This window comes from Phoca vitulina, unplaced genomic scaffold (assembly GCF_004348235.1).
Source record: "Phoca vitulina isolate PV1807 unplaced genomic scaffold, GSC_HSeal_1.0 scaffold7, whole genome shotgun sequence".
In the NCBI taxonomy this organism is placed as follows: Eukaryota; Metazoa; Chordata; class Mammalia; order Carnivora; family Phocidae; genus Phoca; species Phoca vitulina.
In genome coordinates this window covers 61,864,376-61,873,789 of record NW_022589710.1, presented here as the reverse complement: position 1 = coordinate 61,873,789, position 9,414 = coordinate 61,864,376, and positions in this window count along the sequence as shown.

Genomic DNA, 9,414 nt, shown 5'->3' with positions numbered 1-9,414 from the left:
CCCTCTGCCCTGAATGCTGGTGGTGTCCTCTCTCTTCTCAGGGAGGTGGAAAACTGCTTTGACCCAAAGCTCACTGAGATCAGACCCTTCTCAGTGAGCGAGGGGTTCAAGATCCTGGTGCCCATGATGCAGCGGCCGGGCTGGGTCCAGCTCCAGCGTTTCTACCACCTGCACAGCTATGTCCTCCAGCTGCTTGCCGCCGCCACACCACTGCTGTCTTCCTCCTACAGGGCAAGGCCAGGGACACAGAGAGGCTCTGATGAGAGAGAAGTCTGACACAGCGTCTCAGCCCTTCCCACTAAGGTAAAACCCCAGCTGTCTCTGCTCCCGAACGCAGTGAGCCCATCTCAACAGCCACCCTCTCTGCCTTTGCAACTGGGGGGCTGTGACCCTTCTGGTCTCGGGGCCCCTGATGAGAGGGAGAGGAGACCGTTCACACCCTAATCGTTAGGCAGGATTCAGCTGAACGCTCCAGCAAGCACTGGAAACTGGTGTGCCGTCCCAGGGAAGCATCCAACCTTCCTCTGAAAGATTTACGGTTCGTGTTAGGGGTTTAAAGCACGGAGCTGTTGGAAAGGACCGAGCAATATTTCACTTAGCTTTACCCAGCATCTCTCAAACAGGATCTGAACATGCCATGCATTTTCACATAAGACCTAGAAACAAACAATGGAAGTACAATGGAAGCCATGGTTGGAGAATTGCCTCCCCGGCCATTCACTGATATATTCACCGTGACCCGTGAGTGACCCAGTGGGAGCCAGGACCGGGCCTCTCTACACCTGGTCATGGCTTCCCAGCCACCCGCACTTCCCTTCCCTCCTCTTTGCCATGCCCTTGATCAACTCACTTGCTCCCCTGAGGTACTCGAGGTCTCTGCTACTCGAATTGTGGCCTATGGACCAGCATCAGTGGCTTCATCTGGGAGTCTGACAGAAATAGAGGATCTCGGGCCCCATCCCACACCTCCTGACTCAGAGTCTTTAGTTTAACAAGATCCCAGGGGATTCACATGCACATTGTAGACTGGGAATCCCTACCCTGGGCTCCAGGCAGGTCCCGCTGCTTCTGGGTCCACCTTCAAGATCCCCAGCCGTTACAAATCACCAAGCGCCATCTCGCACGTGCCTTCTCGACAGCCATCATTCTGTCTCAGCACGTTATGGGCCGGACCACTCTTCACCATGGCGGGGAGCGGGGTGGGGGGGGGCTCTATCCTGTGCATCATGTGATGTTTGACAGCATGTCCGGATGCTCCATCTACCGGATGCCAGTAGCACGACCCACCCCCAGCCCCGGTTGTGACCACCCCAACAATGTCTCCAAACATTGCAAGCTATCCCCTGGAAGATAAAGTCTCCTTTGTGCTACGGGATGAACCCAGGTGTAGACTGTGGGCTCCTGCACCCCACCCGCCCTAGGTTCTCATCACGACCCAAGACCTGACCCACGAGTCATGGAGCGAACCGCCCTGAGCTAAGGGTCAAGGTTTTTACCGCGACAGAACTGTCTCAGTCCCTAGCCCCCTGCCCCTCGAGAGGACTGAGAGACTCAGCTCTCCTCCCCGTTGCTTGGTCCCCTGCAAGGCGCCTGCAGCTGTGAGAAGACTGTTGGCTCAACTGGCGGTGAAGACAGGGAGGCCAAGGGCAGATGCGTTCTCGGCACTCGGTCTCCGTTTGGCCTTGACCCCAAACAGCCAGGATCGGGCCCTCCTGCTGGCAGGGCCCCTGTGTGCTTTTCAGGTGCAGACAGGGAAAGGTGAGCCAGGAGGAAATAGGAACTCTGGCTCACAGCCCTGCCTCGGGGCCACCCTCAGGCAGGGTCATGGGGCAAGGCTATGTGTGGGGCCCAAGGAAAATGGACGGACAGACAGACAGCCTCCTAGATGGCGGGGCCCAGTGGCAGGCCCGTCTGGCAGGCAGCAACCCGGCTTGAGGGCGAGCTTCAGCGGTGGGTCCAGTCCTTGCTCTTTAGAAACCGTATAACTTGGGGGAAATCATTTAGCCTCCTGGGCTCTCCCTATTCTCCCGATGAGAAGTGGGTAGTGGTAGCACCCAGCTCCCAGAACTCTGTGAGGACAAAATGAAATCCCCTTATAAAGTACCTGGCACAGGTCTGTTCACTGAAGGCACGCAGTAGACGCAGCTGACATGGGTTTTATTCTATTAATCTACGAGCACTGAGATTGCTGGCCGGGGCCATTCGTTAGGTGATATTATTTCAGCTCTGTTTTCGCCTCTCGTTCCCCCAACTAGAAGGAGGAGGCTGTATTTTCCAAAATTCTCTTTATCTGGGAACAGCCAACTGGAGCAGCTCCTGCCCTCAATGGGCATGCCGGATATATTCAGTTACCACGCAGGAATCACGGGCATTTCTCTGCAGACCATCCCCATGAAGATCTCCAGGATAAGTTAGACGCCCCAGGTGTCTGGGCCATTTATAATGCACCTCTCTTCCTCCTTCATTCAACACGCACCCGGGGGCCCCCCAATGCCATGTCTGTCCCATGCCCTGGGGCACACGGGGCTCCCCAGCTGGTGGGGAAGTCAAATGTGGAAATGGTGAGTTACAACACCCCAGTGGTCCTGAGGAGAGCTGCTCCGGAGGAGAGGGCTGAGCCTCATTTGGGAGCGAGGGGTGATGCCCCCTTTCCCAAGCTCACCACGAAGGCAAGCGCCCCTGCTCTGGGGAGCTGGGAGGGGCTGTGGAGAGCACGAGGCCAGGTATGTTTCTAAAATCCTGACCCCTTCCTGGAGGACAGCGGAGTCCCCTTGGGGTTCCGTAAGAATCAGAGGCGAGGCCCCCTGGATTTAGTCCTGAAGTCCTAACACCATTGTGGGATCTCTGGGGAATAGAAAGGGGAATTGCCCAGAAATATTAACTAACTTTGCGAGAAGGTGAGTAGTGGGGGGGCATGAGTGGGGGCAGGCAGGATGGGGAGTGGGTCCGCGGTGAGCTGGATCTGGCTCCAGAGGGGTCTTGTCAGCCAGGCTGAGATGCTGGGACAGTTGCCCTGTGAACTGGGGGAGGAGGGCCACCAGGGGGCTATAAGCAAGGATGGGATTGTGTCTGAGCTTCAAGGAGCTCAGGCCAATGTCCTAAGGAAGGGGATTGCTGCAGAGCCTGAGGCTCCGAGGGCGGCAGGTGGATGAGCTACCCAGTGACCACACAGGCAGGTCTCAGAGAGAGGCAGTGTGGACAGTGAGAAGGGTGGAGCAGAAGAGGCATTTGGAGGTGGAAATACCGGGACTCACTGGCTTGGGGACGAGGAGTCAATAAAAAGGATACCGGCGCTCTGAGGGGCAAGGGGAAAGCAATGAGAGGCAAGAGCGTCGCATGAGCACACACGGTGACGGGGCAGAGGGGACCCTGCCGTAGAGGAGGGACTGCACAGAGCAGGACAGCGAGCCCTCCAACCAGGCCCGACAGGGAGAGACAGCATCCGTGATCCCTTTGGTTGCAGAAACGGTCTCCACCAGGGGACAGGACATGCCAGGTCATGCATCTAGTCTCGAAAGAACCGGGAGTCGATTGCAAGTCTCCCGCCACAGGACACAGCCTCTCCACCTGGCCTTCCTCCCCAGCAGAGAGGGTTTGAGCTCAGACTGAGGGGCAGCGTGGCCACCCCCGGAGGAAGGGCAGCTCCTGCTCAGATCAGTGCTCTGAACCTCCATCCCTGCAGGTGGTGCTCACAGCAGAGCTGACCATGGATGAGACAGGAGCAGAGGAGCAGAGGCAGAGGTCCCTCCCCAGATCCCATCTTCCCCCCTTTCATTTCAACCGACCTTCCCTGCTATTAATGTTTGAAGAAGGCAGCAGCAACCTTCTCTTCATGGGGAAAGTGATGAATCCCATAGCAAAGTCATAGTCAGGTGACCAGAGGACCTGCCTCCCCTCCATCTCCACCATCCTGGGCTCCTGAAGAAAAAGGAAAACCAAGACTGATGTCTGCTGAGCACACAGCTCATGGGTCTATCTTCTGGTCTTTGCACAAAACCCCTCTGAGTCATTATCCCCATTGCACAGATTAGCACACCAAGGTCCAGAACAGGAGCACGATCACAAGCCAAACTCACTGCCCCAACACCAATATTCCTGGGAGGATCTGCAAACTCAGATCACTCTCATGACCTTCTGGCAGCTTCACATCCCCGGCTGGTTCTGGACTTCTTCCTCTGCCTGCAGTCAGTTCGTGCCCTTGCTGCCTGGACCTTGGCAGACCTGTGTTCCTTTGGAGAATTGGCTCAATAACGCAGCAAATGACCGCCTTGTGCGAGGGTGCTTTGGTGCCGCTGGGCTAGCAGGCCCCCCGCCCCTGCATGACTTGGGGAACCTGCTGTGAGTGGCCTGGGCACTATTTGTGGGACGTGGAGGATAGGACTGTCTCATCACCACCACGAGGGGCCAGCTGGGTTCCAGGGCCCTCCACAAGTCATTGCAAAGATACCATCACTGCTTCACTACCTCGCCACAAGCTCAAGTGTCCTCTCTCTGACCACCGCCTCCTTTCTCTCCAGCTCATTCCTTTTGGCATCCAACCCCAACAATCCTTCAACCCACTGGGATGCATGATCCATTGAGCTTACCAGTTTCCACCTCCCTCTCTTCCTCCAGCCTTTGCTTCCTCCTCACCCTGCTTAAATTCCATGACCACCAGTACTCAGCTCCTCTGCCTTCTCTGTCTTTATCATGCCTGCTTGGCAAAACCCTCCGATTCTCCCCATGCTCCAAGCCTACACACGAACTGCTGAATATAGCTAGAAAAAAACATATGACACACTGATGGGTCTCATTTTAAATTCATGATCACTAAACCTCAAAAGTGGCATTGATCCTGGGAGCAATCACTCTCTACTCAAGCCTTTTATGCTCCCACTGCCTTAAGTAAATACTCCATAACTTGGCTTTCATCTTCACCTCCGAGCTTCCTGCCCCAAAGCAGTCTCAGCTGATGACCTTACTTCCTTTTTCACTAGCAAAATATAGGCAGTAATCATCTGCCCACCACCTGAAGCTCTGCTCATACCTCCACCTTCCTTCCTGTTACAATGGAGCACCTGGTCGTGGTCCTGGCTGAGGCCCCCCTCCACCTATGCCACTGGTTGGTATTTTATCTCACCCACTCAAGGACACCACACCAGCAATCCTGCCCCCTATCCCCCTCAATCACAAATCCTCCCTATCTACTACCCTTGTGCTATGAGGATGCAAACATGCTCCTCTTTCTTCCATAAGATGGATGGATGGCTGCATAGATTAGGTATAGGTCTACAGACATCCACACGTGATGATAGCTATAGACAGAGACATAGAGATTAGAGGTAGAAACAGAGACAAATATAATCATTTCTTGTAGGGATCCAAAGGGGTATGTGCACCCCGATGTTTATAGCAGCAATGTCCACAATAGCCAAACTGTGGAAAGAGCCAAGATGTCCATTGACAGATGGATGGATAAAGAAGATGTGGTATATATATACAATGGAATATTATGCAGCCATCAAAAGGAATGAGATCTTGCCATTTGCAACGACGTGGATGGAACTGGAGGGTATTATGCTGAGCGAAATAAGTCAATCGGAGAAAGACATGTATCATATGACCTCACTGATATGAGGAATTCTTAATCTCAGGAAACAAACTGAGGGTTGCTGGAGTGGGAGGGTAGGGTGGGAGGGATGGGGTGGCTGGGTGATAGACACTGGGGAGGGTATGTGCTATGGTGAGCGCTGTGAATTGTGCAATACTGTTGAATCTCAGATCTGTACCTCTGAAACAAATAATGCAATATATGTTAAGGAAAAAAAAAAAAGAAGATAGCAGGAGGGGAAGAATGAAGGGGGGGAAATTAGAGGGGGAGACTAACCATGAGAGACGATGGACTCTGAAAAACAAACTGAGGGTTCTAGAGGGGAGGCGGGTGGGAGGATGGGTTAGCCTGGTGGTGGGTATTAAAGAGGGCACATTCTGCATGGAGCACTGGGTGTTATGCACAAACAATGAATCATGGAACACTACATCTAAAACTAATGATGTAATGTATGGTGATTAACATAACAATAAAAAATTAAAAATATATATATATAATCATTTCCTCCTCCATAGACACACCACTATGGTCTATCAACATAGTAGAATACCAACAAAAAAGAATATCTGTTGATACATACTACAATGTGGATAAATGTCAAAAACAATATGTTAAATGAAAGAAGCCAGACCAAAAAGACTACAATTTATGTGATTCCATTTATACAAATCACCCAGAAAAGGAAAAAGCATGGAGCCAGAAAGCAGATCAATGATTGCCAACAGCTGGATATACGAGTAGGAATTGATAGCAAAAGGGTTTATGGGATTCTTTGTGTGCATGGCAATGGAAATATTCCAAAACTGATGACATGGCTGCAACTCTAAATTTACTAAAAATCATTGAATCATACACTGTCAGTGGGTGAGTTTTACGGTATACAAGTTATATCTCAATAAAGCTGTTTAAAACCGCCCTTTACACATACATCAAACACTGCTTTGAGGAGGAAATTTTACTGCTCCAAATGCATATGTTAGCATATATGCTAAAAAAATGATGAGGTCACCATCATCTGAAGACATTAAAAAAAGAACCACGAATCAAATGAAACAATGTAGAAGAAAGAAAATAATAAACACAACAGAAGTTAATGAAATAGAAAGCAACATAAAATAAGGCAGATTAAGAAACTCAAAAGTCAGTTCTTTGGATATACAATAACATTAACGACCCCTTGGTGTGACTGATCAAGAAAAAAAAAAAAAAGAAGCACAAATAACCAAGGTCAGAACTGAAAAATGGACCATTCCATTCCTTTTTAGCATCTGGAACATGCTAAAAAAAAAAATAGTATGAGTATGTTATAAAAACTGTATATACATAAATTTTTAAAGCTAGATTAAATGGAGAATTTTTTAAAGTCCTACTTGAATAAATAGGAAATCTGAATAGTTCTCTAACTGAAAGGAATTAAATCCATGTATGAAACATTTCTTACAAAGAAACCTAAACCCAAATGATTTCTCTGGCAGATTCTGCGAAACATTTAAGGAAACAACAACATCAAATTTACACACTTTTTGTCCAGATTTTAGAGAAACAGAGTACATTTCCCAAATTGTTCAATGAGGCTGGCATGACACTGAGACCCAGATGTGGCCAGAGCAGTCGTCAAGGGGCACCTTGCGACTGCTGTGTGTGACACATTGCATTATTTCCACTCATCGACACAATAACCCTCTTAGGCGGGCACAATTCTTCACATCACTTAATGGACGAGAAAATTGAGGTCTGCAGACAGTAAGGGATGTGCCAAAGTCACATAATGAGTAATTGCTGGAGCAACACTGGGGACAGGTCTGACAAATTCCAAAGGTCCTGGCCATTTCTCTTACTGTTTCAATTCTAATCTCCTGCCTCCTCTGACTTCAGGGAAGGTGGGAGGTTAGGAAACTGAGCCTCAGAGAAGTAGGGCAACTTGCCCAAGGTCACAGAACAAGTTGGTGACAGAGCAAGGGGCAGGCTGGGACTGTGCCCCAGAACTTGCCCTCAGCATCCCCTGCTCCTGGGACTTTTTCAAGCTACTGCCAAGTAGGCCACACGTGGACCACCAGGGGGCGTTCCCATCACCACTCCACACCCCGCCAACCTCCTGGGCCCGGGAATCTGCCCTGCAGAACTCCTACGGATCAAGACTGGAGTACCCGGAACCCCTGCTCTGCTGTGGGACTGGGCAGGGAGGGAACGCATGAAGCCGGAGGCAGCCGAACTCGGTGGTGAGGACTTTGGCTAAGGCACCTGGGTTCAAATTCTGATTCCTGCATGTGCTGGTGGGACTACGGGTAAGCCCTCCAACCTCTCTGCAATTAGCCCAGTCTGGCAAATGGGAATAGCAATAATCATTAGTATTCCTATGCTTTGGAATACATCAGGCCCTGTTCTGTGCTCTCTCCACATACTACCTCAGACATTCTTTACAACAACCTAACAGATTCTAGAGACCAGGATCTCTGTTCCTTAGCTCAGGTGTAGAGAGCTGACGTAAGGTGCCCGACATCACATAGCTAGGGTCTGGATTCAAACCCAGTTCCATGCTCTTGACTGCTGTACTATCCTGCATGATAATAATACCTACCCTGTGGGTTCTGGTCAGGATCAAATAGATCCATACACATTAACCACCAGAGCTGGCACCCAGGCAGGGCTTGCTAAATGCTGGCTCTTGTCCTCCCTGGGCGCCAGACCCCATGCTCAGTGCTTTACACTCAGCTGTGAAACCAGAACAGAGCAAGAATTGGCAGGTGGGAAATCTAAAGGGAAATAAAAGGGGGCCAGCCAATGCAGAAGCTTACCAGTGAATTAATGGCCGCCCCTCTAGGCTGATTTCCTGCCTATCCGGGTGAAGGAGGCCCAGAGAGGATTAGAGTCCTGCTTGGTCCAGGAAAAGCCCGAAGGCTGAGCGTAGAGGTGGAACAGGTGGGTCCCGCAATGTGGGCCAGCAGGGCTGCAAGACCAGGAGTCAGGCAGTTCCCCTGACCTACCACAGCCGAAAGGCAGGCTCTGGGACCAGTAAAGGACATCTCAGGTTAGCCTCTGATGTCCAAGATTTGGCGCATGCCACCCCCACATTGGCCATCAGTACAGGTTGGCGTCCTGCTTTGCCAACACAGCTCATGATTCCTTGGGTAAACAACCAGTCAGGGCTCAGCAAAGGCCAGCCAAGACTCCTGCCTAGTGAATCTGATCACCATAGGTCCCTGGCTTGATATGACCTGTCCCACACCAGAGCAAGGTCCTGTTTACCTGGAGATGAGATTCCAGGCAACATTGCTTTATCCACAAAGCTACAGAAGTTAGAAGGCCCTGAGCAACACTGCCGGTCCCAGCTTCTGTGGTTGGCAATGTTGGACAAGAGGAACCCAAGCTACACATCTGTGATGGGGTGATTTCATTAGGAGAAGATGGTCATTCTTAGAGGACTCCAGCCAGAAGCTCCTCCTAGGGTTTGGGGTGAACCCTGGAAGACCAGCAGATCTTTCCCGAATGAGACCCAGATGCATCAATGCTGAACCGGGCCTCCTGAACCAGGTAGTCTCACTCACCCGAAGGCCACGAGCCAGGGTCTGGTGCACACAGACCAGCGGTTCAGGGAACACATGACTAACAAATGGACATCTGACTCAAAAGTGCCTAAGAGAAATGTTCGTTTAGAAAATGAGTTTTTTTCCATTAAGGGGCTCAGGTTTATGGTTAAAGACAAAGTCTTCATGTCAGTCACTAATAGTAGCCAGTACTTTGTAGGCACCAGTCACTAAGGAGATAAAATTACAACAGTTTCAGCTCTGGCTCTCCTGATCGAGGCCTGACCACATGCTCGCTGC